The sequence below is a fragment of the Stegostoma tigrinum genome, unplaced genomic scaffold, assembly GCF_030684315.1.
Source record: "Stegostoma tigrinum isolate sSteTig4 unplaced genomic scaffold, sSteTig4.hap1 scaffold_109, whole genome shotgun sequence".
Classification (NCBI taxonomy): domain Eukaryota; kingdom Metazoa; phylum Chordata; class Chondrichthyes; order Orectolobiformes; family Stegostomatidae; genus Stegostoma; species Stegostoma tigrinum.
In genome coordinates this window covers 189,066-209,761 of record NW_026728060.1, presented here as the reverse complement: position 1 = coordinate 209,761, position 20,696 = coordinate 189,066, and the positions used below count along the sequence as shown (strand labels likewise).

The window sequence follows — 20,696 nt, the reverse complement described above, 5'->3', positions numbered from 1 at the left end:
GGAATCCAAACCTGAAAGCATGGGTTTAATTTGAGAGGTGAAAGGTTTAAAGGGGACCTGAGGGACAGTTTTACATGTACAGAATGCTGCATGTATGGAGGAGGTGGTAGAATCACAACACTTAAACAGCATCAGGATTGGTAAATGAATAGGAAGGGGACAGAGGGATGCAGGCCAAATGCTGGGAAATGGGACTAAAATAATTTAGGACATCTGGTTCGAATAGACAAGTTGCAGCTATCATTTTGTTTCCATCCTTTATGTCTCTCCAGCTCTTGGATCTTAATTTGCAATTCTACATTACCAGATTGTAATTGGAATGTATGGAGTCAAAGCCAAACCATTTGTGACTTATTCAATGTACTGAACTTAATATCCACCATCACGCTGTTCATTTCCACGAAGGGAGGGGAGTGACGTTAGGGATGTTGGAATGGATGGGGATTAGAGTTCATATATTCCCGGTCAGATGGATTAGTCTAAGAAATTGTGTTTATAATTGTGACCCAGTACTTCCTGAAAGGGATATTACTCGATTAGAATTAGAATTTGTTTCAAGTATTTGATGTGATTTGGGAAGAGGCAGGCATTTATTGCTTTGCTAACAGTTCAGTTTGTTTAGTGCGCAGAATAGAACAGCACAAAATCAGACCTTTTTAGCAACTGCAGGCACATTGACACTGCAGGCAGTTACACATTCCCAAGAAACAGATGGGGTGGGGGTGTTTGGAGGGAGGGGGAGGTGAGTCACTTTCTTTGCAACGATGAGTCACGTTTATCAAGGGAGGTAGACGCGCCATCTTCAGCGAGTGGTTTCTGCCAGCTGTGCACTGCCTGAGAGGGCGCTGGAAGCAGAATCATTTGTGGCCCTCAGGAGAGAGAGTTGAATGATGAGAGATTTACAGGGCATCGCGAAGGACTGGCGAAGTTACCCGTACAGACAGCTGATGCAGACAGTGACAGGCTGAAGCACCTTCCTCTGTGCTGGCACATTCTCTGAGTGTCTCCAACACCATTCACGACCTCATCACCTCAGGGGACCTCCCACCCACAGCCTCCAACCTCATTGTTCCCCAACCCCGCACGGCCCGTTTCTATCTCCTTCCCAAAATCCACAAACCTGCCTGCCCTGGTCGACCCATCGTCTCAGCCTGCTCCTGCCCCACCGAACTCATCTCCACCTATCTGGACTCCATTTTCTCCCCTTTGGTCCAGGAACTCCCCACCTACGTCCGTGACACCACCCACGCCCTCCAGCTCCTCCAGGACTTCCAATTCCCTGGCCCCCAACACCTCATATTCACCATGGACGTCCAGTCCCTGTACACCTGCATTCCGCATGGAGATGGCCTCAAGGCCCTCCGCTTCTGCCTGTCCCGCAGGCCCGACCAGGCCCCCTCCACCGACACTCTCATCCGCCTAGCTGAACTCGTCCTCACACTGAACAACTTCTCTTTTGACTCCTCCCACTTCCTACAGACTAAGGGGGTGGCCATGGGCACCCGCATGGGCCCCAGCTATGCCTGCCTCTTTGTAGGTCACGTGGAACAGTCCCTCTTCCGCACCTACACAGGCCCCAAACCCCACCTCTTCCTCCGGTACATTGATGACTGTATCGGCGCCGCCTCTTGCTCCCCAGAGGAGCTCGAACAGTTCATCCACTTCACCAACACCTTCCATCCCAACCTTCAGTTCACCTGGGCCATCTCCAGCACATCCCTCACCTTCCTGGACCTCTCAGTCTCCATCTCAGGCAACCAGCTTGTAACTGATGTCCATTTCAAGCCCACCGACTCCCACAGCTACCTAGAATACACCTCCTCCCACCCCCCCTCCTGCAAAAATTCCATCCCCTATTCCCAATTCCTCCGCCTCCGCCGCATCTGCTCCCACGATAAGACATTCCACTCCCGCACATCCCAGATGTCCAAGTTCTTTAAGGACCGCAACTTTCCCCCCACGGTGATCAAGAACGCCCTTGACCGCGTCTCCCGCATTTCCCGCGACACATCCCTCACACCTCGCCCCCGCCACAACCGCCCCAAGAGGATCCCCCTCGTTCTCACACACCACCCCACCAACCTCCGGATACAACGCATTATCCTCCGACACTTCTGCCATTTACAATCCGACCCCACCACCCAAGACATTTTTCCATCCCCTCCCCTGTCTGCTTTCCGGAGAGACCACTCTCTCCGTGACTCCCTTGTTCGCTCCACACTGTCCTCCAACCCCACCACACCCGGCACCTTCCCCTGCAACCGCAGGAAATGCTACACTTGTCCCCACACCTCCTCCCTCACCCCCATCCCAGGCCCCAAGATGACATTCCACATTAAGCAGAGGTTCACCTGCACATCTGCCAATGTGGTATACTGCATCCACTGTGCCTGGTGCGGCTTCCTCTACATTGGGGAAACCAAGCGGAGGCTTGGGGACCGCTTTGCAGAACACCTCCGCTCAGTTCGCAACAAACAACTGCACCTCCCAGTCGCAAACCATATCCACTCCCCCTCCCATTCTCTTGATGACATGTCCATCATGGGCCTCCTGCACTGCCACAATGATGCCACCCGAAGGTTGCAGGAACAGCAACTCATATTCCGCCTGGGAACCCTGCAGCCATATGGTATCAATGTGGACTTCACCAGTTTCAAAATCTCCCCTTCCCCTACTGCATCCCTAAACCAGCCCAGTTCATCCCCTCCCCCCACTGCACCACACAACCAGCCCAGCTCTTCCCCCCCACCCACTGCATCCCAAAACCAGTCCAACCTGTCTATGCCTCCCTAACCGGTTCTTCCTCTCACCCATCCCTTCCTCCCACCCCAAGCCGCACCCCCAGCCACCTACTAACCTCATCCCACCTCCTTGACCTGTCCGTCTTCCCTAGACTGACCTATCCCCTCCTTACCTCCCCACCTACACTCTCTCCACCTATCTTCTTTACTCTCCATCTTCGGTCCGCCTCCCCCTCTCTCCCTATTTATTCCAGTTCCCTCCCCCCATCCCCCTCTCTGATGAAGGGTCTAGGCCCGAAGCGTCAGCTTTTGTGCTCCTGAGATGCTGCTTGGCCTGCTGTGTTCATCCAGCCTCACATTTTATTATCTTGGAATCTCCAGCATCTGCAGTTCCCATTATCTCTCACATTCTCTGAGTGTGCGGTATTGTACCGATTGTTGCTGCAATCTCACTGACCCGCTGCTCGTCACGGAGCTTATTGATGAGGCTTGTTAGTGACGTCAGCTCTGCCCTATCTCATCTGATTGGTACATTTCCGATGATGTACATTCACTCCGAAGAGAGTTTTATAGAAAAGGTCTTGAAAAAGTACTGGTGTAAACTGACTGTTTGTTTGCCCCAGTTAGGAAGCCCAGGAGTATGGGAACAACAGTAAAAACTGTCAGCAGTGATTTACAAGCCTTTGCATACAGTAAGGCTGATGGAAAATATGGAAGGGAACTGGGACCCAAGGTAAATCCAGCATTAGAACGGTATTGCTTCTTAGCCTTTTATGCACTTGATTGTAGTCTATCAGTTCTTATCAGCTTTAATATCTGATGTGTTGTTTACTTAAGGACTCTATGTTGAACAGACTTTTGGAGCAGGGAGTTGGATCAGGGGCTTACTCTGCCCTCTCCATGCATCATCCTGGTATTGCAGTGTTTCCAGGAATGGTTTACTCTCATTAAACCAATTTTAAAAGCAGCTGGACAAAACTTGAAGAAGGGTGTCTCAGCCTAAGATGTTAGACTTCCTGTTCCTTCAGTGCTACTTGGCCTGCTGTGTCCACCCAGCTCTACACCTTGTTAACACACTGGAACCATAGCAGGCCCTTCAGCCCAACAAGTCCACACCAAACCTCAGAGCATCCCAGCCAGACCTATAACTCACCTAAACTACTTCTCCCTAAACACTACAGGCAATTTAACATGGCTAATTCACGTAACCTGCACAGCTTTGGACTGTGGGAGCACTCTGAGGAAACCACACAGACACAGGGAGAATGTGCAAACACCACACAGGCAGCCACCCAAGGCTGGAATCAAACACATGTCCTGGTGCTGCCACCAAAGTGCTTTCTCTCAGTCCTCTCAACCAACCTTCTCCAAATATGCTTGTTCCAAGGTACCTGTTAATCACTCCTTTTCTACATGTTCAGCATTTGCTCTGAATGTTAGTCCCTCATCCCTGGTACATGCTGCATCTTCCCACCAACACCATCCCTGAAAATCCACACGTGGCATCAGAAGTAAAAGAAAATAGCCTGCCAACACGACCTCATTACAAATAGCATTTCAGATGAAGAAAAAATGAAGCTATCGAAGTATTCACTAGTTTTGACTCTGATGGTGATGACTTGGGATGTATTGAACTAGAGATTTTGGAAACACTGTGAACCAGGAAAGGGTATGGTGTATACAAACGCACATTTTTCATTTGAGTGCAAGAGCAACCAATCAAACGTGTGCATGTGACTGCTTTATTTTTCTCAAATCAAGGCCTGTGAGTTTAATCAGATTACCACTTCTCACATTAGCCAGACCAAGAGATATTTGCAAATCTAGCAAAATGAGCCAGAAGTTAAATAAAAATTCTACATCAAGATGCAGAATTGCCTGTCCAAAAAGTGCATTCTTGCTGTCCGAACTCCACAAGCTTTTCAGCACCTGAGATGAGTTCTGATACAATATCTGTCCCTTTCCCTGGCATTTTTGCACTTTGATGTCTGAACTAGAACCTAATGTCTCACAGTGCTCCTGTCTTGCCTGGTGTTTATCGCAGGCATAAGGCAGGCAGCTTAGCATTGTTATTACCAGCAGTCACTCAAGGGCTGGTTAGCAGCTGTGGCAACAAACAGGTGTTTCGACCGAATGGTCACGTCTCAAATTCTCAGGGAAACAGTTCTCAGTCAGTGCAAGGGAGACAGGATTAAGTCAGGAGATTCTGACACAGCATGTCCAAGGAATCATTCGATATCAGCCCAGGGACTTTGACACTGTCAGTCAGCCATTTGGGGCAATCAGGATCAGGGAATCTGTATCACTACAGTACAGAGAGGTGGCCACACTCACTACTAATTACACTCTCAAAATGCTCCAGTAGACTTGTTGAGCCTGAATTATGATCATCAATCCAAGCTGACCCTGTCCATTCCTGCCATTGGAGGTCAGTTTGATGAAATTCTCAAGGTGTTCAGGAGTTTGGGAGGTTCAAGTCCATAGCTCCCTGAAATAGCAACACAAGTGGATAGGATGGTGAAGAATTTCACTTCCATGGTACACAGCATCAGGATCCGGTCAACTTTGATATCTGGCTCAGAAGTGAGATGAGGTTTTTTTTCAAACAATTCAAAGCATGCATTGTTCCTCCGAGAAGAACTGTGGTTCCATTCATGCATTTTTTTTTGTTTCAACCATGAAATGGCCACAGCTTGATCAAAAGTGAAAGTGACCATCAACCAGTTTTAACTGTCGGTTGCCAAATAAATTAAGACAGAGATAAATGTATTTGCAGGAGATTTTTTAAAATTAATTTTTTAAAAAGGCATTATGGGATCTTGATATCCCTGGATAAGAATGGCAGTTTCCTTCCCTAAAAGACATAGGTTTTTCCAACAAGGACAACGGATTTACAGTCATCATTAGATTCTTACTTCAGATTTTTAAAAAAAAATCAAATTCTACCATCTGGAATGGTGGGATTCAAACCTAGGTCCCCAGACCGTTATCTCAGTCTCTGTGGAGTAATGGACAGCAGACTAAATAGAAAATATACACTAGGTATCACACAATGTCTTGGTTTATGTATTCATCATGAGATCCATCATTGCTATGGACAACAGGAAAATATCTGAGGAGACCGCATTTCCCCCTGGACAGAGTCACAATGGTCACGAGGTTTCGTAGCCAATTGGGAAAATGCAATCACGGATTATAGTACAGGACTCATCCCAATCTTTTGTTTAGATTTAAAACTTTTATTTTGTGGATAAAAATCAAAAGGAAAGATTGCATTGTTTCCAATAAACAAATATCTGTTAAAAATTGAAACGTGTCTGTGGAGAGCAATAGAATCTGTAATTGTAAAGGTGTGCAGACATATTGACCAGGCATAACTAACAAATAAAGAGCCATCAAGATCATCATAGAATTCCTACAGTGTGGAAGATGGCCATTCAGTCCATTGAGTCCACACAAACCCTCCAAAGAGCATCCCACCCAGTCTCTCAACCTACTCCGTCTCTGCATTTTACACCCGTGACACTATGGGCAATTTAGCATTGTCAATCTACCCAATTTGCACATTTGTTGGACTGTGGGAGGAAACTGGAGCACCTGGAGGAAACCCACGCAGGCAAGGTCTGGGTCGGACACGCTTCGTAAGTTCAGAGTGGACTTGATGGGCTACATGGTCTGCTTCCACACCGGAGGGTTCCTGTGGTCTCCAGAAACAAGCCCAAAAAACATGGTTTGGATATAGCTAACAGCAGAATGAAAACCCAACTTAATAATTACTCAGAAATTTGCTGATAGTTAACCAGTCCTGATGAACCAGGAAATCCCTTTTCACACACTGTGCGGGTGGATAGTCTTTCGTCAGTGTGAATGTGTCGATGTGTCATGATAACATGACTATTTCCAAGCTCTACCTTACAGATACACAACTGGTATTAACATTTTATCCGCAATATCAGTATCTTTAATTGAGCAGGGATCAGTAACATCAGTACAAACAGCCCAAAACCATGGTTCATTTGATAGTGAGAGTGACAGCAAAATCCTTCAACTGTGCTTCTTTGTGAACTCACTAGTGTGTTAACAGTTTGGATGACTGAGTGAATGCTTTCCCACATTTAGAGCAGGTGAATGGTCTTTCCCCAGTGTCACTGAGCTGGTGTAAGGACATTTCAGATGAATCTTCACAGACCACGCACATTTCTCCCCTCTGTGAGTGCTGCTTTTTCCATCATTGTTCAAAATCCTGAGGTAATTGAGTTGTGATTAACAAAGTGACTGTCAGATCTGGATATGTTCCTGTTTGAATTCTCCAACTGTAGACTGAGCTTTCAAACAGAAAGCAAGTGCAGTGAGTGAGGAACCAGAAGAACGCACACAGATTGTGAAACTGAGAAATCCTCTGGACATTTGTGGAGGGATACTTGGGGAATATGCTGGATGATCATTAGAACAAATTCATAAATAAATATCCTCCAGGTAAGGGATCCAGTCAGTGTTTGCACAAAACTCCCGAAAGAGAGGTGGGAGAGCCAGGGAGGAAGGACAGGTATTATATAGATCTGTAACTCAACCCTTCGATCCCTCTGAAAGAATAAGAACAGCGCAGAAGTAAAATTGTGGAAATCTGAAATGAAAACAAAAAATGCGTAGTCAGAGTTGTACAGCACGAAAAAATCCCTTTGGTCCCAGTTGTCCATACCGACCAGATATCCTAAATTAATCTAATCCCATTTGCAAGCATTTGACCCATATTCCTCTAACCCCTTCCTATTCACATACCCATCCAGATGCCTCTTAAATGTCATAATTGTCGCAGCTTCCACCAGTTCCTCGAGCAGCTCATTCTACACAGGCACCACCAACTTTCCCTTTTAAAAAAAAACTTTCCCTCTCAGCTTAAACTGGCTATTCACCCTATGCCCACCATAATTTTATTCATTGCTATAAGGTCACCTCTCAGCCTTCAATGCTCCAGGGAAAATAGCCGTAGCATATTCAGCCTCTCCCTACAGCTCAAAATTTCCACCTCCTGCAACATCCTCGTAAATCTTTTCTGCACGCTGCCAAGTTTAACAGCATCATTCCTATAGCAGGGAGACCAGAACTGAACACAATATTCCAAAAGCAGCATAATCAATGTCTTGTTCAGCCTATAACATGACCTCCCAACTCCTGCACTCAATGCACTGACCAATAAATGCAAGCAGAGCAAATATCATCTTCACTACCTTCTGTACCTGCCATCCACCTTCAAGGAACTGTGCACCTGCACCCCAAGGAGTCTCTGTTGTGTAACAGTCCCCAGGGCCTCATCATTAACTGTTTAAGTCCTGCCCTGATTTTCATCACCATAATGCAATAGCTCGCATTTATCCAAACTAAACTGATTTCTGTCACTCCTTGGCCCATTGGCCCATCTGATTAAGTTCCCATTGTACTTGGAGGCAAACTTCTTTGCCGTTTACTACAACAATTTGCGTCATCGGCACACTTACTAACCATTCCTCCAATATGCATTCCACGTGATTTGTATCAATGACAAAAAGCGGTGGAGCCAGCACCGATCCTTGCAGCACACTGCTGTTCATAGTGCTCCAGACTGAAAAAATAGACAACCCCAACCCCTTACTACGATCCTGTCTTCTCCCTTCATGCCAATTTTGTTTGAAATAGCTAACTCTCCCTGGATTCCATTTGATCTAATCTTGCTAACCAGTCTATCATGTGGAGCTTTGGTGAATGCCTTGCTGAAGTCCATATAGACAATGTCCACTGCTTTGGCTTCTTCAATCTTCTTTGTCAATTCTTCAAAAAACTCAGTCAAGTTAGTGAGACAAGATTTCCCACTCACAAAGCCATGTCTACCATCCCTAATCAGTCTTTGCTTCTCTAAACACATGCAAATCCTCTCCCTCAGAATCCCCTCCAGCAATTTACCCACCACTGACAACAGGCTCAACGGTCGATAGTCCTCTGGCTTTTCCTTAAAGAATGGCACCACATTAGCCACCCAGACTTCTGGCACCTCACTAGTGTCAGTGATACAAATACCTCAGCAAGGGGGCCAGCAATTACTTCCCCAGCTTCTCCCAGAGTTTGTGGGTAACACCTGATCAGGTGCCAAGGACCTATCCACCTTTACGCAGTTTAAGACGTCCAGCACCTAGACCACTGTAATATGGACACTTCTGACGACTCATTATTTATGTCTCGAAGCTCACTAGCTTCCATATCCTTCTCTGCAGTAAATACGCATGTGAAATACTTTTTTACTATCTCAGCCTCATGCCTTTTTTTAAATGTGTCTTTCTCCTCTCATCTTACACATATGTCCCCTTGTCTTGAAATCCCCCAACCTAGGGAAAAAAGCCCTTAATATTCACATAATCTGTGCCCTCATGATTTTATAAGCCTCTGTAAGGTCAACCCTTAACATCCTATGCTCCAGTGAGAAAAGTCCTAGATTTGGCAGTCTATTTTAATAATCGAGCCCTCCATTCCTGGTAACATCCCAGCAAATCTTTTCTGAACTGTCTCCAGTTTAATAATAACATCCTTCATGTAACAGGGCGACCAGAACTGCACACAATACCTCAAATGAAGCTTCACCATGTACTGTACAATCTCAACATAACATCCCAACTCCGAGACTCCAAAGGTTGAGTAATGAAGGCAAGTGAGCGAAACAACTTGGTAACCACCCTGTCTACCTATCTCCATAAACTTCAAAGTAGTATCTACCTGAATCTCCGCATTTCTCTGCTCCACAACTCTACCCTGGGTGCAAACATCAATTGTTTAAGTCCTACACTTTACCAAAACACAGTATCTCACATTTATTAACTTTTCAAGGCATGATCAAGAGGGCGGTGGACAAATGGCAGGGGGATTGGATCAGATTTGCAGCACCTCTGGAATGAGAGTGAAGCTTTTGACAGAGTTCCACATGGTAGACTGATGAGTAAAGTTAGATCACATGCGATTCAGGAAGAGCTTGCTAATTGGAAGCAAAATTGTGCTTTCCTCTAATACAGTCCTTTTGATAACAAAGTGTGGAGCTGGATGAACACAGCAGGCCAAGCAGCATCTCAAGAGCTCAAAAGCTGACGTTTCGGGCCTAGACCCTTCATCAGATCCCATTTTTATTCTTCCACTTGATGGTGGCACTTGCAATTTCCTGGGATTCAAGCTCCAGAATTTCTTGGTAAACCACTTCATCTCTATGCTCAATGTTTTTTGTAGAAAAGTGAGGTAATCATGAGTCATATATTTTAATATCTCATTTTCTGAAATGGCTTGAAATATTGTTTGGCATCTTCCTATGTGAAGCGTCTCGGAGGTCTACAGTCCAGAAAAAGGCTTTGGGGCCCATCCAGCCTGTGCCAGTTAAAAACCATCACCTAACTATTCTAAGCTAATTTTCCAGCACTTGGCCCATAGACCTGTCTGCGTTGGCATCACAAGTGGGCATCTGAATATGTCTTAAACGCTATGAGGATCTCTGTGCCCACCACCCTCACAGACAGTGATGTTCAGTGCCATTGTCACAGCATGATGACATCACAGACAGGAAAGACGAGCTGAGTCTGTGCAAACCAAAGATCCCCCACACACTGTGAAGGACGGGATGGTCCCTGATAGGGGGAAGAAGAGATTTAACAGAATGGTTTGTAGGAAGAGGGTTTTTAGTTGCATGGTTAGTGCTTGTTTTTTAACATTATTCTTTCATGTGACCTGGGCATTGTTCGTACATATTGAGAATATCCATCTAAAATAGACGGACTCTCCTTCTCAACCTCTCCCTTCACCCACGGTGTGGTAATCTTCGGGTTAAACCAGCCCTATGGTCAGGTAGGACAATGGTGACTTTACCTTTGGCACAGTGATGCCACTGTGCCTCGGTGGTGTAGAGGGGAATGTTGCATGTGGTGGATGGGACACGACTCTGTCACACCGCTTCACCTGGAGGATGTTCACTTTTTCTAATAGTGTTGGGGCTGTACTCATGCAAGGAAGCGGAAAATGTTCCAACACAATCCAGACGAGTGCCTTATAGACAGCAAACAGTCATTGAGGAATCAGGTGATGGGGAAACGGAGATTGTTCTCCTTGTAACAAAGGGTTTTGTGGCGACCTTTGATAGAGGTGTTGGCAAAAGAAACACTTTAGGATGATAAAATGTACACATGACTGATCATAAAAAAGATTACAGGACACACTGAAAATTTCAGGGACGATCTATTGAGAGAATGGGGTGATTTAAGAGAGAAATTTTACACGGTAAATGGGAAATGAGCAGGAACACAACACTCTCACACAATGCGAATATCCAGGTGCTGATGAATTGAGTAATTCTGTCAGAGTTTGTTGTTACAATTATTGAGTTCCCCACCTGAAAGTCCACTTCTATTATCCTGTAACACAAATTCATGAAATCCATCACTGTCAGTCCGGGTAGAATTTCACAACATCCCCTCATCCTGGCCGAGGATAACTGTGCATTGTCCCTATTACACATTATCCCTTGTGGAGGTCAGTCGTCGATTCAGGGAGAAATCTATTTGGGTTTCTAGGAGTTTCCACCTTGGGACTTCATGCCACTGACCAGAACTGTAGGTCTTTGACATATGGCAAAGAACGGCCATGATTTAGAGAGATGCAGATGACAGGATTCACTTCCTTTTCTTCTGTGCTGCTGCACTGCCACATCCATGAAACATTGGGCTGGAAAAGCTAACAGCTTGATGAACAAGTTGTCTCGATTCTGAACAATGGACTGCAAGCTTCTCCCAGTCATTCAAAAGAATGCCCCTTAAAAAGATAGCAATTATGTATGTGTCGTCTTGCCCAGTGCTCCCAACAAAAAGATTAGAAGAATGAGGGAGGATCTCATGAAGGGATAACAGTCAAGTTCCATGAGGGTTACAGTTTATGGAGAGATATTGATAAATGGGTGACAAGTTGGCAAATGGAGAATAAATGTGGGAAATTATGAAGTTTATTCTTGAGGAGACGACCAAAGAACAGTGTTATTAAAAAGGTAAAAACTGTGGAAAACTGCATCACAGAGGGACTCAGGAATAATTGTGCAGGAAATGCAAAGCGTGCACACAGTTGCAACAGGAAATCAGGAAGGGCAAAGGGATGTTATCCCTTATGTCAAGATGTTTGCAGTATAGGAGTTTGGAATACATGTCTTAGGGCAAATGTACAAATTGTTGTTAAGACCACATCTGGAGGAATGTGAGCAGTTTTGGTCCATTTCAGCAAATATATCACTTCATTGGAGGTATTTCAGAGAAGATGAACTAGGATGATCACCAGTTTGGAGGGATTATCTTTTAAGCTAAGACTAAACAGGTTTGGAATCTACTAACTAGATTTTAGAAGAATGAGAGATGATCCAATTAAAAATATAGGATTCTTAAGGGAGTTGACAGCATAAATGCTGAGGGGATATTTCCGATTGTGGGAGCAGATTCTTGATAAGGCAGAGAATGGAGGGCTCTCTTTTGGAATCATCAAATTTAAGGCAACACTGACATGGGTAAGGGGTTTCAGTCACAAATGAGCTGGAGTGAGGTGGAGAGAAGGAGCATTTTAGAGGTTGAAATTTCTGGCATGTGATTGAGAAGATGTATGGTAAAATGTTCACGTTGAGGGGAGATATGAGAGCATTATTGAGAAGGGTGCAGTTCAGCCTCAGACAGTTCCCAGCGAGAGGGATGGATTCAGTACAGTAGTAAGAAAAAATAATTTGTAATAACAACTGAAGGCAATGTGTTTAATTTTCACAAAGTGTTATTGGAGGAAATTTCAGCTAATCACGTAGTGGAATCATGACAAGCAGTTTTATAATTGAGTAACAGTGGAGCAAAGGAGAGAGATGGAGGGGAGTTAGATCTGAATATTGTAGTATACGTGCAAAACCTAACATGGTGCTTGTGGAAGATCTCACCTCCTGGCGGTATGTCGGTGAGAAACAGCATGAGCCAAGGACAGATCCTTGAGGGACATCAACTACATGGATTTCAGACAGGAAAGAGAGAGATGGAGTGGGATTTTCCAACGACAGTGAGGTCAAATATTGGTTTTAAACAGAACAGGTGAGAAGGACCTAACCAGAAAAGAGAAGCAGACAGAACAAGTGACAATATCTAAACTGGCATGGGGGCAGAGGCAAGGAGGAGGAGGAGCAAGAGGAGAAATAAGAGAGAGTTAGAATGTTTGTAGTTTAGCGACAATAGGGCAAAGGATTAAGACAAACTCTGATAAGGCTTACATGAGACTGGAGAAAGATGCAAGTTTAGGACTAAAACGATGAGCAACGTGCAAGGCAATTTAGTTTGGTGGGCGAGTGGAAGAGAGGGAAGCAGCAGAGGCATCCGATTTGGACTGTCGCAATCTCAGTGAGATGGAGTTTCCATATGACTCCCTCACTTTTGGTTGGAGGGGAGGATTGAAGAGACAGGATGATGGACAACGGTTTGCAAAGAAACAATGCCTATGTTAGAGATATTCAAAAATGAGTGAACAAACCTGATGAATTAACTTTTATCCAGAATATTAAAATGTACAACAGAAGTCTGGGTTTGAATTCCATCTTAGCAGATGGTGGAATTTGAATTCAATAAAAAAAACTGGAATTAAGAATCAACTGGTTGCCATGGAACCATTGCTAATGGCAGAAAAAGAAAAAAATCTAATGTCCATCAGGGAAAAAAATTTGCCAACCTCAGCAAGCCACTCAGTTGCAAGTGACTGTAAAGTCTCAAAGGAATGAAGCTGGGTGGACCACTCGGCATCTACCAAGGCACGAGGAAAGACAACTGCAGAATCAGCCCTGTCGACTCCATAAATTCCTCCTTACTAATATCTCGGGGCGAGTGGCAAAATTTGGAGAGGTGGCTCCAAGACTAGTCAAGAAACAGCTTCATTTGCATAGAATCTACCTTACAGACAAGTGACACACGCCACCACTGTCCTGAGTGAAGGCCTGTCCCAGGAGCAGGACTGACGTGGCAGCACAGTGCTATTCTGATCGCGGGAACGGACCTGGGAGTACTTGACATTGACTCTTACGCCTGGAAGTCTCATGGCTCCTGCTGAATGCCATGGACCATCCTCCCTCAGTTGATAAAATCGGCAGCAGTATTATCGCTAGATTATTTATCCAGAGACCCAGATAACATTCTGGGGACCTGGGTTCGAATCCTGCCACGGCAAATGGTGAAATTTGAATTAAATAATGATCTGGAATTAATAGTCAAATGATGACCATGAAACCATTGCTGATTATTCAGGTTCACTTATGTCCTTTCGGGAAGGAAATCTGCCATCCTTACCTGGTCTGCATGACATGCAACTCCAAACCCACAGCAATGTGGTTGACTCTTAACTGCCTTTGGGGCAATTAGGGATGGGCAATAAATGCTGGTCCAGCCAGTGATTTCCACATCTGAAGTGTGAATTTTAATTTAAAAAAAAAACTACATGTCGAATAGCACTTGGAGAAACAGTGTGAGTGTGAATGGCACTAAATGTACTCAATGTCGACCATCAGGAGTAGTTCAGCATCAGGATTACCAATCAAGCTGGTCAAAGCTGCCTGGCTGGGACTGCAGCAGGTGCTGACACAACCAACAAAAGGGAAAAACATAGCTGATCTCATTGTCACAAATTTCCCAGCTGCAGATGCATCTGTCCCTGTCAGGATTGATAACAGCGACCACCGCACAGTCCTGTGGAGACAAAGATTCATCTTAAACTTGAGAATACCCTCCATTGTGTTGAGTGGCATGAACTTTGGCTAAAACGGACAGACTTGGAACAGATACAGGAACTCAAAACCAGATATCTATGAGGCTTTGTGGGACGTCAACAGCAGCAGAACTTACTCCGGCACAATCTGTAACCTCATGGGCCAGCATATTGTGCACTCAAACATTACCATTGATCCAGGGGAACCACACTGGTTGAATGGAGAGTATAGGAGGGCATGCCAAGAGCAGCACAAGGCATACCTACAAATAAGCTGCCAACCTGGTAAAACTTCCCAACAGGACTATCTGCATGCCAAATAGCATAAGCAGCAAGAATTAGAGCTAAGCCACCCCATAACCAATAGATCAGATCTAAGCTCTGCAGTTCTGCCAAACCCAGTCGTGAATGGTGATGAACACTTAAACAAGTCACTGGAGGAAGCATGCCAAAAATCCCCATCCTCACTGACAGAAGAGCCCAACCTATCCATGCAAAAGACAAGACTGCAGCAATCTTCAGCCAGAAGTGCCAACTGGATGCTCCATCTCAGCCTTCTCCAGAGGTCCCCTACATCAGAGATGTGAGTTTTCATCCAATTTGATTCATTTCAAATAATATTAATAAATGGATGAATACTGCAAATGTTACGGGCCCTGGCAACACGCTGGCAATAGTACCGATGACTAGTGCTCCAGAGCTTGCTAGCCTCCAAGCCAAACTGTCTCAAGTCCTGCTACAGCACTGGCATCTACTGACAATTTGGAAAACTGCCCAGGTCTGTTCAGGACAAAAACACAGCAAATCCAACCCAACCAGTTTTCCCTCAAGCAGTCCACTCTCTATCATCAGTAAAGTGATGGAAGGTGTTATCAACAGCAGTATTAAGCAGCACTTACTCAGCAGTAACCTGCTCAGTGACACCCAGCTTGGGCCATGGTGGGCACTTGGTTCCTGATCTTATTACAGACTTGATCCACAAATTCACAAACAGCTGAATTCCTGAGGTGAGGTGAGGGTAAACAGCAGAGCCCTGCACAAAAACCACTTACTTCCACTTCAGTGACAATGATCTGACAGTGACACCTTAGTATCAGATCATCTGCTGAACCCCTCATCTATTCCTGTGTTATCTCTAGGCTTAACTATCCAAACTCACTGCCAGTCGGCCTCCCACATTCAACGTCCCTGTAACCTCAAGAATACCTAAAATTCTGCTGCACACAAGTTCATTTGCACCAAGACCTGTTCACCATCACTGCTGTGCTCCCTGACCCACAAAGGCTCCTATTTATAAGCAACAATTTAAAATTCCCGGCTGTGATGAGCCCTATCTCCTGCACCACACAACCTTCAAGACTTCGATAACTCATTTAGTTCCAGACTCCAACAGTGTGTTTAATCATCGCTTCACTACTGGAGGCTGTTTCTACAGTTGCCAGGCAACATGGTCTGGAATTCCCATGATAAACCTCTTAGGTTTGCTTTCCTTCCTTGAGAGAGTCAGGAAAACCTGCAAATTTGGTAACTTTTTGGTCACCTGACCTAATATGGCCTTACGTCAAAAGTTTCTTGACAATATTTTTGTGAAATTATAAAAGATGATAAAAATACAAATAGTTTGTTGATTTGGACATACACCATCAGCTCTTCAGTATCGCTAGATGAACGATCTGTAACTTCTCAAATGGAGCATTGTGGGAGCACCTTTATCATACGAACTGCAGCAGCACACGGAAGTTAAATATCACCTTCTCCACAGGCAACAGGGTTTTGGCAATGATCGCTGGTATCTGTGGAAGGAGAAACAGAGTAAATGCTGCAGAAGTGCAAAATGAATGACACAGAATATAAATGCTGTAGAATTTGGTGGCCTGAAATGGAAGAAAAATGCACTCTCTTACTGGGAAAATATTTCCTGGCTGTGAAAGATACTGTTCAAAAATTAATCTGGTAAGAGGGCAGCATATGGTGAGGGGGTGGGGAGCAGTGGAAAATTTATTCACAAAAAAGGTACAAGGAGGTAACAGTAAAATGCTACAGAGATCAAATATATCCATCATTAGAGATTGAAGAGATTAGACACTGACAAAGGTGATCAGGAAGCACAGAAGTGAGCAAGAGCAGGGCGAGCTGCTATTATCCCACACTCTGGGAAAGAAATCTACAAGAAACAAACATTTCTCTTGGATAAGAGATAATAGGAACTGTAGATGCTGGAGAATCCGAGATAACAAGTTGTGGAGCTGGATGAACACAGCAGGCCAAGGAGCAGGAAAGCTGACGTTTTGGGCCTAGACCCTTCATCAGAAATGGGGTAGGGGAAGAGGTTTCTGAACTAAATAGGGAGACGGGGGAGACAGATCGAAGATGGAGGGAGAAGATATGTGGAGAGGAGACAGACAATTCAAAGATGCCAGCATGGAGCAGGTAAAGGTAAGCATAGGTGGGGAGGTAGTGAGGTGATAGGTCAGTTTAGGGAGGACAGACAGGTCAGGGGGGTGGGATGAGGTTAGTAGGCAGGAAATGGGGGTGCGGCTTGAGGTGGGAGGAGGGGATAGGAGAGAGGAAGAACAGGTTATGGAGGTAGGGACAACCTGGCCAAGTTTTGGGATGTAGTTGGGGGAGGGGAGATTTTGAAGCTTGTGAAGTCCACATTGATACGTTTTGGGCTGCAGGGTTCCCACGGAGAATACGAGTTGCTGTTTCTGCAACCCTTGGGTGGCATCATTGTGGCACTGCAGGTGGGCCAGGATAGGCATTTCGTCTGAGGAATGGGACGGGGAGTTGAAATGGTTCACGACTGGGAGGTGCAGTTGCTTGTTGTGAACCGAGTGTAGGTGTTCTGCAAAGCAGTCCCCAAGCCTCCGCTTTGTTTCCCCAATGTAGAGGAGGCCACAACGGGTACAGGGGATGCAGTATACCACATTAGCAGATGTGCACATGAACATTTGCTTGATGTAGAACGTTTTCTTAGGGCCTGGGATGGGGGTGAGGGAGGTGGTGTGGGGGCAAGTGTAGCACTTCCTGCGGTTGCAGGGAAGTGTGCCAGGTGTAGTGGGGCTGGAGGGGAGTGCAGAGCCACGGGAGTCATGGAGAGAGTGGTCCCTCCGGAAAACAGGCAAGGGTGGGGAGGCGAAAATGTCTTTGGTGTTGGGGTCGGATTGTTGATGGCGGAAATGTCTGAGGATGATGCGTTGGATCCGGTGATTGGTGGGGTGGTACGTGAGGATGAGGGAGATTCTTTTTTGGTTGTTATTGCAAGGACGGTGTACGAGGGAGGAGTTGTGGAAAAATGCAGGAGACACGGTCAAGGGCATTCTCGATCACTGCGGGGGGGGTGGTGCGGGAGGAAAGAGGTGGGTGGTGGCGTTGCGGTCCTTGAAAAGGAAGGACATCAGATGTACGGGAGTGGAATCCTGGGAGCAGATGCGGCGGAAGTGAATGAATTGGGAATAGGAGATGGCATTTTTTGAGGGCGGTGGGTGGGAGGAGGTGTATTCTAGGTAGCTGAGAGAGTTGGTGGGTTTGAAATGGATATTGGTTTCCAGACAGTTGCCCAAGGTGGAAACAGAAGTCCAGGAAGGTGAGAAAGGTGTTAGGAGATTGCCCAGGTGAACTTAATGTTGGGGTGGTAGGTGTTGGTGAAGTGGATGAACTGTTCGAGCTCCTCATGGGAGCAGGAGGCAGCACCGATACAGTCATCTATGTACCGGAGGAAGAGGTGGGGTTTAGGGCCAGTGTATGTATGGAAGATGGATTGTTCCGACAAAGAGGCAGACATAGCTTGGGCCCATGCAGGTACCCATGGCCACCCCCTTTGTCTGTAGGATGTGGGAGGAGTTGATAGAGAAGTTGTTGAGGGTGAGGACGAGTTCACCTAAGCGCATAATGGGGTCAGTGGAGGGGACCTGGTCAGACCTGCAGGACAGGAAATAGCATAGGGTTTTTAGGCCATCTGTATGGGGAAATGCAGGTGCTAATGTGGTGTACTGCATCTGCTGTACCCATTGCGGCCTCCTCTACATCGGGGAAACCAAGCAGAGGCTTAGGGGCCGCTTTACAGAACACCTACACTCAGTTCACAATAGACAACTGCTCATCCCCACCTCCCTAACCTGTTCTTCCTCTCACCTATCCCCTCCTCAAGCTGCACCCCCATTTCCTACCTGCTAACCTCATCCCACCCCTTTGACCTGTTGGTCCTCCCTGGACTGACCTATCCCCTCCACACCTACACTCACCTTTACCTGCTCCATCTGCACCTCTTTAACTTGTCTGTCTCCTCTCCACCCACCTCCCCCCCTCTCTCTCTCTCTCTATTTATTTCAGAATCCCCTTCCCCTCCCCCATTTCTGAAGGGTCTGGGACCGAAAAGGTCAGCTTTCCAGCCCCTCTGATGCTGCCTGTCCTGCTGTGTTCCTCCAGCTCCACACCTTGTTCTCTTTCTACCAGAGGCGGATGCGCATGCGCCCAACTTTACCTCGGCCCTTTTAAAGTTTCAAAGCTGCCGCGCATGCGCCCCGCGGTTCATTGCCCCCAATAAAGATGGTGACGGTCACACAGGCCTATCACTATCTGAGGCATTGATTTGTCTTCCGCAAACGTGAGTCTGGGAGTTTCAAATATGTGTTTTCCGACGTGCACGAAGTGTTTGTGAAATTTCCAAACCCGTACGAATATCACTTCCCGTGATAATGGGAACTGCAGATGCTGGAGAATCCAAGATAAAAAAAAATCACTTCCCTCCCGCTTTCTGCCATTTTGCTTTCTTTACCGTGTCCTGCTCTTACCTCAATTGCACAAATCTTGGTCTCAGCGAAGGATCTAGGCCCGAAACGTCAGCTTTCCTGCTCGGCTGATGCTGCTTGACCTGCTGTGTTCATCCAGCTACACACCGTGTCATCTCAGATGCCCCAGCATCTGCTGTTCCTGTTGTCTCAGCGACTCTGAACTGCAAGCGTGGGTGATCACGTGTTTTTCACTAATCCCGCCCTCCCTTCATTCCGATTGGGCGACATCCGCCCGGTCGTTACGTCACACCTGTGCTCCTATTGGTCGCGCACTGACATCAATCACCCAGACTCCATTGTGAGCTGGAGCATGCGCAGTGCTTTGTGTTGGCATTGTGAGAAGCTAATGATCGTCATCACAATGTTGCATTTTGAGACAAATGAGACTGAGAACTGGATGAGAAAGATTGTTACATTAGCGATCCTGGGGTTTTAATAAGTCGCTCTGAGGAAGGGGCACTGCACCCGGAACGTTAACTCTGTCTTTTTACCTTCACAGATACTGCCAGACCTGCTGAGCTTTTCCAGCAACTTTGTTTTTGTTCCTGATTTACAACATCCCAGTTCTTTTGTTATTTTTTAATAAGTCGCGATTGAAAAGGCTTCCAGCAGCTCAAAGCTAAAGATACTCTTGATACCGCTCTGTCAGCGAATAGAGAAATGGCGATGAAGTAAAGGTAATAAATACAGATATAACAGTCCTCAGGTAAGATGTAAAGAGAGTAATTATGAATATGAAGAACATCACGTGGTGGAGTGAGGTGAGTGTTGTTCATATGAACTGTGATTGGGCAGAGCAGGAGGTTAATCAAAAAAGAACAAGCATAAAGGAGATTCGCAAGAAAGGTCTGTGCAATGGAAAGCAACGAGAATCAGAAGATAAAAGCCCAAGACAGAAGAAAAAGTTTGAAGACCAAGGCTGCAAAAACTCCAATAAGTTGTTTCACTGCACTACTGCCTAGTTATTGACTTTAGCGTATAATCCACATTCAACTGTAAGTTAATAAAATGTGAGGCTGGATGAACACAGCAGGCCAAGCAGCATCTCAGGAGCACAAAAGCTGACGTTTCGGGCCTAGACCCTTCATCAGAGAGGGGGATGGGGGGAGGGAACTGGAATAAATATGGAGAGAGGGGGAGGCGGACCGAAGATGGAGAGTAAAGAAGATAGGTGGAGAGGGTGTAGGTGGGGAGGTAGGGAGGGGATAGGTCAGTCCAGGGAAGACGGACAGGTCAAGGAGGTGGGATGAGGTTAGTAGGTAGCTGGGGGTGCGGCTTGGGGTGGGAGGAAGGGATGGGTGAGAGGAAGAACCGGTTAGGGAGGCAGAGACAGGTTGGACTGGTTTTGGGATGCAGTGGGTAGAGGGGAAGAGCTGGGCTGGTTGTGTGGTGCAGTGGGGGG

The 20,696-nt window shown here is 46.1% G+C and overlaps 1 long non-coding RNA gene and 1 other non-coding gene across 2 annotated transcripts; one reads left to right on the top strand and one right to left on the bottom strand.

The window, feature by feature from the left end:
• The first annotated feature begins 3,496 nt into the window (after nt 1-3,496).
• On the top strand, nt 3,497-3,688 carry LOC132207595 (U2 spliceosomal RNA). The gene has a single exon (XR_009443615.1). It is a non-coding gene; the product is annotated as a U2 spliceosomal RNA (small nuclear RNA).
• Nucleotides 3,689-9,022: 5,334 nt separating this feature from the next.
• LOC132207589 (uncharacterized) lies at nt 9,023-19,472 on the bottom strand. The gene is made up of 4 exons (XR_009443600.1): nt 19,295-19,472; nt 16,141-16,294; nt 14,087-14,482; nt 9,023-11,155 (listed from the first exon to the last, which is right to left on the bottom strand). It is a non-coding gene; the product is annotated as an uncharacterized LOC132207589 (long non-coding RNA).
• Nucleotides 19,473-20,696: the final 1,224 nt, after the last annotated feature.